Source organism: Nicotiana tabacum, chromosome 22, assembly GCF_000715075.1.
Source record: "Nicotiana tabacum cultivar K326 chromosome 22, ASM71507v2, whole genome shotgun sequence".
NCBI lineage: Eukaryota > Viridiplantae > Streptophyta > Magnoliopsida > Solanales > Solanaceae > Nicotiana > Nicotiana tabacum.
This window is the reverse complement of record NC_134101.1, coordinates 86,989,667-86,998,641: the sequence shown is the minus strand read 5'-3', so window position 1 is coordinate 86,998,641 and position 8,975 is coordinate 86,989,667. Positions and strand designations below refer to the sequence as shown.

The 8,975-nt window shown below is 37.7% G+C and overlaps 1 long non-coding RNA gene across 1 annotated transcript; it reads right to left on the bottom strand.

Annotated features, from left to right (window-relative positions):
• Positions 1-616: 616 nt before the first annotated feature.
• Positions 617-3,870, bottom strand: LOC107776841 (uncharacterized). The gene is made up of 2 exons (XR_001646055.2): positions 3,699-3,870; positions 617-845 (listed from the first exon to the last, which is right to left on the bottom strand). It is a non-coding gene; the product is annotated as an uncharacterized LOC107776841 (long non-coding RNA).
• Between the last annotated feature and the right edge of the window lie 5,105 nt (positions 3,871-8,975).

The following is an 8,975-nucleotide window of genomic DNA, read 5'->3' as shown; positions in this document are numbered from 1 at the left end:
CGTGCCTAAAGCAACTAGCGTGTTGTTATTTTAGGAAGGCCGCAAAATTCGCTAAACGGCCTGTCCCGAATTCCAAGCATTTTAATGTATACATTTAGAGGGCCCCGCAGCTGGTGCATTTCATTTGTTGAGGCTCGTCTCATTTTTATTTAAAAGGATAAACCTACAGTGACTACATTTCTATTGTGTTCGTCTCTAATAAAATGAAAGAAGGAGGAATGCGTGATAATTACATGCTTGACCAACTTCGGATTCTTATTTGATTATCTGATTAGTTGTTTATGAGGCATGAATTGTTTTGTGCCTTATTTCATGGATGAACATGTTGTTAAATTGCTAGAGGAAATTAATATACAAGATTAATAAAACTGCTAAAAAGCCTATGTTAAATGTTCTTCAAATCCGAATTTGAAACTCACTTATTTAAACCAGGTCAGTAGAATTAACTTATCGGAAACTGTTACTAATAGGGTTTGAACGTGATCATGTGAACTGCCTAAAAAGATCCAATAAAACTACATTATATCTGGCAAGATTAAGGCATTCTGCTCTATACATGCAGAATATAGCCGAAAGGTTATCTAATTACCTGTGTGCCAAAACACTCATGCATTCCTTATCATACAACCCACTAAACAACTGAAATCAAAATTTGAAACAAACTAAACTGCAATTAAGTACAAGGCTACCTAATGTGTTTCTTTATTGAATTACAAACTAAACAAGTTACACAAATCTAATAATATTCGTAAAAACTGTAACTGCAGCAACGAATGATTAAACTCCCGCATATTTTTTATTTCATGCTCTTATTGTTACATTAGATGCAAAGTTCTAGTATGTACCTGGATGTTGGATACAACAGAAGAAGCATGGGGGTCAGTTAGAGCAATAGAAGCAATACCAAACAGCAGCAGTGGCAGCAGGTAACAAATAAAACAAATCCCAGTGCAAGAGGCAGCTAGAGCCAATGGAAAATGGCAGAATGACAGCAATAACCAGTAGTATAGAAACAGAGATCCAGACAATCCAATTCTAAGAGAAAACAACCAATACGAACCAACCAATAAACTTAGCTGATACTTGAAAGAAAACAGAACTGATTGAACAGTTTGAACAAACTGAGAATCGAACAAACAGCAGGAAGAAAATAGTTTCTGATTTTTGTATGTTTTTCTCTCTAGTATGTGTGTCTGTATAAGCCTCTCTGTGATATCCCTCTCACTATCTCTTTTCTTTCCAAAATCTAGTGCCAATTTTCAGTCTTGAAATCTATTTGAGTTATCAAAAAAGAATTCTTTTTCAGTGTTCTGTCTTTTCAAACCTCAGTTCTCCAAATTCCGTCCCCTTTTCTAATGGAAGTTCCCCTCTTATAAGCCTAACATCAGGCCATTTAAACAGCCTGTTAATCAATCAGAAAACCCCTCCCATGTGTTGTCTTCTTTTTCAGTTTCCACTCAAACCTTTAAGTATACAACCCTCCCATGATATTCCTGACAGTACCCTTTAACATTTATTAAACTAAAAAGCAGACAGGGGCAGCAAGAATATAATCTGACAACACATGCTGTCAAACTATTTTAATCAAAAGGGCTTTTATGCACATGTTGTGCACCAATGCACATGCCCTCCAATTCAGATTGCAGCTAACAATCCAACCTTTTTATTTTCAGATTCAAATACAGCAACCATAAGTATCCATATTTGATTCTTACTTTGATTCAAACAAAGTTGCAGCAGGCAACAGATTCAATTGTTAACATTCGAACTACTGAAATTAATTGACGACATATGTCGACTCGACTATACTAATCATAACATGTACAAACGTAGCCAAAGATCAGAAATCCAAACAGTATCAACAAGGGGTTCAGATTGCAATGTCAATACAGAAATGACCTTGGGAACTAATTGAATGACCAATTACAAATTCAAACCGAATATGCAGTTTACAAAACACACACATCATCAGTGAAAAAAAGAACTTGACCATGTACAGAGGCCCGGGCAAGGTGGGCAGGACACAATCAACAAAACTTAAAGCAAATCATGCGAACAAACTTTTAACACATATGAATTGAATAATAATAAAACAAACTTACCTTAAAAACCTTAAAAATCAGGAAGCCTTAGCTTGGATTTGAACAGACCCTTCTTGGGGTTGAACGGACTTTAATCGAAGTGTTTCTCATTCGATTAAGGTCCATTAGACCCTAATCACTTGGCTCAAACAGACACGGACCAGGCTTGGGGTTTCTAGGGTTCATACACGGACCAAGCATGGTTTGGTCACGAGGGAGGTCCGGGAACTGTCTGGTACGAGTCTAGGGCAGATCGGTGTAGATCGAGTTTTGACTCGAATCTTCAAATGAAGATTCGGGAAGGTGGGATGGGATTCGAGCTAAGCGGTTAACAGATCCATGTTCAGGGCGGTGAGGTGGTCCTACGGTGTTAAGGTGGGAGTCACCGGCATCCAGGCTGCCGGGATTAATGGTGAAGGAAAAGGGGGCGGCTAGGGTTTCGTGGGGAAGGGGATGAGGACGAAGGCGGGGGTCTTGGATAGGGGGGCAGGGTATGGTAGGAAAGCTTATATATGGAATGGGTGGATTGATCTCAGCCGTTGGATGAGGCGAGATGGAAGGCCAAGATCTTTCAACTGATGGGGAAACGGTGTCGTTTCAAATGCTAGGGTTTGGGTTGGTTCGGGTAAGATGGGTCGGATCTGTTCGTGGGTACGGGGTGTGTGATCTTGGCCGTTGATCATTCTGAGATCAACGGCCCAGATCAGACCATAGCAAAACGATGTCATTTGGAAGCTCTTGAAGTCAGCTGGTCTGGACCCGGGCAAACACACGTTCTGGGCTTGATTTTGGGCCTCAGATTAAAATGAAAACAGGCCCAAACTGATTTCAACCCAATTCTGCACTCTCTTTTTTATTATATTTTTTATTTTAAAACAAAACCTAAGTAAACCAAATTAAAATTCATTAATTAAATACTTAATACAATTATTTACACACATATATTAAAATATTTAAAGTAGGTAAAATCAAACAAAGCAAACAATCACGGACAAAGATGCGTATTTATGATTTTCCATTTAATAATCGGATTATGGTTCAAACTACGCATGACACACTTTTTTGGTATTTTGTTTTAATAAAAATAAAAATGGGCCAAAATCATAAATAATTAACAAAGTGCCACGTAAAAATCCAGAAATTGTACGGCAAGACCAATTGCTATTATTTTAGTTTCCTTTTGGAGTGATTGTCGCGACAACAAAAATCACGTGCTCGCATTCATTAACACCATACGTCATTGTTCACTTCAGCTTATAAAATCAAATTATCTGAAACAAAAAATTGATGTAAGAACACCACAGAATTTATTTTCAAACACACATATAGCCTATTTGTCATGCCTTAACAGATTTAGGACCAAAACTGAACCATGATTTATTTTAATAAAAAAAGTAGATGAGTTCAATCACAGAATAATTCAAAGTGAGTGGCAAGAATGTTACACACAGTACATTCATGACATGTTGTTCAAACGAGCATTGACATAACTAGAGAATATCATGAATATTAAATACAAACACACAAAAAGGAACTAATTAACACAAGATAAAATAACCAAAAACTCAGATTGATATTTACTGATTTAGCTAGGTAATTTTAAGGTGAAGAACATACCTAAATGTGAGAAAAATCAGCTAGATAAACTCAATAAAGTTTTGAAATCCAAAGGAGAAAATTCAGCAGCAAAACCAGCAATCAAACACCCAAGAATCTGTTCAAACTTCGGAATCCCAGGAAACAGTTGAGGAGCAAATAAAGCTCAAAACTTCCGAAGAAAACCCTTAAAAAAACTTTTGAATTTCCGTCGTATCTAGCTTTTCTCTTTTTTCTTCTCTGGTCCTAATTGAATGGAAAAGGGATCTTTTATAGAGGAGAATTAGGGCAACAAAACCTGTTTTTCCTCATTAAAATATACCCTTTAAACTTTCATTTTATTTCACTTCAACCCCTGCCCACAGAATTTCCCCCTCTTTTCCCAAAATAATCTCTATCAGCCCTTATCCAGAAGCTTCCAATTTGTTAGGATAAGATTCCCTCAATCCCTATCCAAATTGAACCCCCTAGTACTCTTGTAATTACCCCCTTAAGTGATACTGACCTCTGAGCCACTTAACCCACAAGTCCAATATCTTATTTGGGCTTTTGCATTAACAGACCTAATTCTGAACCCAACAAATAACCAAAAACAAAATCAATGAAGATTTTAAACAAACAAAATTTGATTTAAACGGAAAAACAGATTTCGAATTTCACTCAAAAATAACATTAACAAATGCGATTAATCTAATTATTGAGCTATTACTACTGATGAATCAATAATGAACCAGAAAAAATCTTTAGACATAGATTTGATATCACATGAGGGTTAGGAAAATAGGAGGAGAGGTATACTGGTGAAATCGCCAAAAGCTTCGATATCCCAGAGAAAAACATAAATGAGTCGATTCAAACTCCGGCGAACAAGAATCTCGGCTAATGATGGGAATTGTAATATGAACATTGGCCGGGCTTTCTTCCACAACTAGTGCTTCATGTCACAATCTTCAACACACGCCAAGAAAGAGACGAGGCAGAGGCTCAAAGCATTTTGGACACTAAAAGGTTAAATGCCCGAAATCCGACCAACTATGAAATAGGTTATCCCTACAAATGATCGACTCCTCACGTTGAATGTAGTTGATTCAAGTAGGTTTCATCATGAAATAAGGGCTAAATTAGGGGAAAATCAAGCAAAAGCAAAAAGTTTGAATTTTTATTCTTAGATCTCTAATTCGGAGAAAATGAGTAGTTTTCGGAGAAATTAATAGTGGAATTGAAATAAGAGGGTGATGGAGGTTATGTGGTTGAAATTTGAGGAATTTTGGAGATGGTCCGCCGCCGTGAGACGATTTTCGGGCGGCGGAGGACGGCGGAAGGGGGCGCCGGTCTTGAGAGAGATTGGAATTGGGGTAAAACTCGATTTAATTGATTTATGGGGTAGATTATGAGGCATAGGTCAAGTCTGGTCGTTTAAGGGGATGGAAGGCTTGAAATGACGTAATTTTGGGGGTGTAACTACGTCATTTAGGTGGGGAAAGATTGGACCGGGTATGGGGAAGTTTGGGCTTGGGCGAAATTGAATAAAAATGAAATTGGACCACTAAATTTGTTTTGGGTGGCCTAAAAATCAGAATCCCAAGCAAAAAAATGAAATTATAATTTTGTTTTTCCTCTTTTATTTTTTTCTACTTATTATTAATTATATTTTTTTTTAATTCTTAATAAAACCTTAGATAAACTAAATGAAATCCTAATTTTAGATTCTAAATTAATCCATTTTATAAAATTATCATTACCTATTTTCACTAATTTTAACACTAATTAATTAAACTAAAATGTAGACAAGACCATGATAATTTTATGATTTTTGTTTAATAAAATGTAATTAACTTATGCAATTTAAATTTAAATGCAATTAAAACCTAAAAATTCCATGCAATGATGATTTGGTATTGTGGTATTTTTGTATGATTTTAAAAAATATTAAATGTGCATAAAAATGCAAACAAGTAACTAAGAAAATACTACAAAAATCCTATAAAACTAAAAATAATTTAGAAAACCTATTTTTTAATTTTTGTAGGAGTATTTCAAGTAGGGCAAAAATTACGTGCTCACAGTAACAAGACGCTTAGGCATTCATTCAGAAATGCGATAAGTGTCAACGCCATGCACCGTTAGTGCATCAACTGATGGAACTACTACATTCGGTACTATCCTCATGGCCATTAATTAAATGGGAATGAATATAGTCGGGTAGCTGTCACTGTCTTCCAGAAAGGTAAGATTTCTTTTAATATTGACTGATTACTTCACTAAGTGGGTTGAAGCAGGTCCTTACCGGAAAATTGGCTATACAAAGTCTGCAATTCCCTATGGATAAACATAATTTTCCAGTTCGGAATATCAAAGGAGATTGCTTGCGACAAAATTCTTGGAGGACTTGAAATTTAAAAGAATCACGTCTTCGCCATACCATCCGACCAAACAGAATTAACCAATAAGGTGATTATTCAAAACTTCAAAAAAGAGGTTTGAAGCTTCTAAATGCAAGTGGACCGAAAAGTTACGGGGAGTGCTATGGGCATATCGGACGATGGCCAAGTCAAACACGGGAGAGACACCTTTCTCTCTCGCGTACAGTGAAGAAGCTCTAATCCCGATGGAAGTAGGAGAACCAACCTTGCGGTACATCTAGGTGGATGAAGAAACAAACAACGAAAGCATTCCTAGTAAAATTAGAACTACTTGACTAACACATGGACTTGGCACAGATAAGGATGGTGGCCCAGAAACAAAGAATGTAAAGGTACTATAACCGAAGGGTCAATCTATTATTTGAAAGTGGGAGACTTATTTTTTAGGAGAGTGACTCAAAATACACGGGATCTCAATGCATGAAAGTTGAGCCCAACATGGGAAGGTCCCTACCGAGTTTTAGCTATCATCGGAAAGGGATCATACGAACTAGAAAACCAAGATGGAGTCAAATTGCAAAAATAACTGGAACGTGACTTATCTCAAAAGGTATTATTGCTGATGGGCATCACTTGTACTGAAAGTATGTGCTGCACTCTTTTTTCCTTTGCCTAGTTTTTATCCCAAATTTGTTTTTCTGGCAAGGTTTTTAATGATGCAACAATGAAAAGCATATTGTAAAGAAAACATCATCAGCAAGGATAAGACCTTTAAATGATAAGGCATTGAAACAACAAACCACTACCGAATGTCTTTGGCTCGTTAGTAAATTCATAATGGGAAGCAAAACTTGCCATCAGATCAAATGTTATCCAACCATTCGCGTGCGCTATTTCCGACAAGCCATTAGGGGGTTGTTAGATATTATTTTTCTCGATAGCAAAGTTCCCAATGGGAAACAAAGCTTGCTATTAAATGAAAGATTATCCAACCATTCACTAGTGGAATACTCAAAAGAGCAAAGCTCCCAGTATTCCAATTCACATTCGAACACTAGAGGGGGTAATTGTATGAGAATATGGCAACATCTTTCCACATAAATCAGGACTACGAGACCCGAGAACAAAATGTCTCATCGAGATTAGGGATTGCACGGCCAGCGCCATAGAAATAAGTTGTACAAATTAGTCACACGAAATGGCAATTTTTTGTCTTTCAACGAAACAAATGCTTATGTACTTTTAAAGATATAAGGAATAAAATAAAATCCTTTTATTTTTATTTTATTTCTTGTCCAAATGATGACTCGATTTTATCATTTGAAAGTTAGTCAAGTACTTCAAATGCTAGTGCTGGAACGAACATGAGACATCCTCTTAAAGAGAAGTAGGCAGATCTACCGCTGGCTCAAGATCTTGGACTTCATCGTTATTCTCTTCAAGTTCTTTCTCGGTTCATAAGAACTCGAAATCAGTACTAGAAGAGTCAGTTGTATCAAACTAATTTGGAAGGCGCCTTTGAATAGTTAACTCCAGCTCTCGAGCCTTGGCGATCTTAGCGTCAATATATATGACACCTGTTTTGGCCTCTTCCAAGGTTTTACTCCTCATATTATACATGTAATGTCTTTTTTTGATGATGAGGGAATTCGTTTGATGCTGAAGATCTGATTTAATCCTATCAACCTTAGTAAGAAAGTCATCCTGCTCGGATCTCGTGGCGCTAAGATTAAGATCAAGATAATGGATAATGCTTATATGAACCTTATTATGTTCCATGATCCTCTTATACCTATCCTCCATCTAAGCATGCTTCTACTTGGAAACAACAACCTCTTCAGTTTTGGAGTTCAAGGCTGCCTCCAAGTTATTCACTCTTTTAGTGGAGGCAGATTCCTACTCGGCAGTAGCAAGAACAACATCTTGGACCTCAGGCCATTTAGCCTTAGCTTCTTGAAAATGTACATTTAGCTGAGAGTCATCTTGGCTGAGGGACATCACTTCTTTCTCACGTTGTTGCAACCGATCCTTCAACTCACTCACCTCAGCAGCTTTTGCTTCCAAAGCGATTTGGTCCATCTCAGCCAACAATTGATCTCACTCGAACATGAGCCGTTCATTATCAAGGATCAATTTTTGAAGGCCCTTAGAAGCAAGGAAGTCGGCTTGTAAAGAAAATACCAAAGTTAAAAAAACTATCATGACAAATCAAGAAAAAAGAAAAACAAGCAATAAAAAGCAAGTTCGGTACCGCTACCACATTGTGCATGGCATTATATAACAAACACTCTCCCGAAAGAGAGTGTATTTTCTTCTTATCCTTTTCTGAAGCCAACGGCTTTAGATAATTGGCGAGTTTTACTGGTCGGGACAGTCGATGACACTTAGTAGACACCGAGAGGGAGACACTACTCATCCTTCGGGGATCTACTGAAGGGGGCAATTAATTGTGCCCCGAATTCCCATAGTTTGGGGACTGGGGACGAGGGACATCCTCCTCTCAAGCATTTGCGACCGGTGGGAGTTATATAGCAGTTGGTTGTGATGGGGGTCTGGCCGGCGTGGAAGGAGATAAAGGGTGTTGTGGGTTCAGAATTAGCTGTGAAAGAGGCAATGATGTTGGTTGGTTGCTCACCAACTGAAGTCGGAAGAGCCCTATTACTCAGCCTTATAGTACCTGGAGCAGCAACTCGGACCGAAAAGGGAGAATTGACATTCTCCACCAAGTCAATTCTCCCTAGAGCACTTGGGCATCATCCTCGGTTGGGATTATAAGCTCTTCATATTGAGCATTTGGTTGAGCTGGTGAAGGACGTTTTCTCCTTTGTAGGGAATCCCCTTCATCATTGGCTTCCCCATAATTGTTAATAACCACAGTGGATGCGGCTGGCTCGGGTGCTACTTTCTTTACCTTTTTATTCTTTCCCTCTAAGAG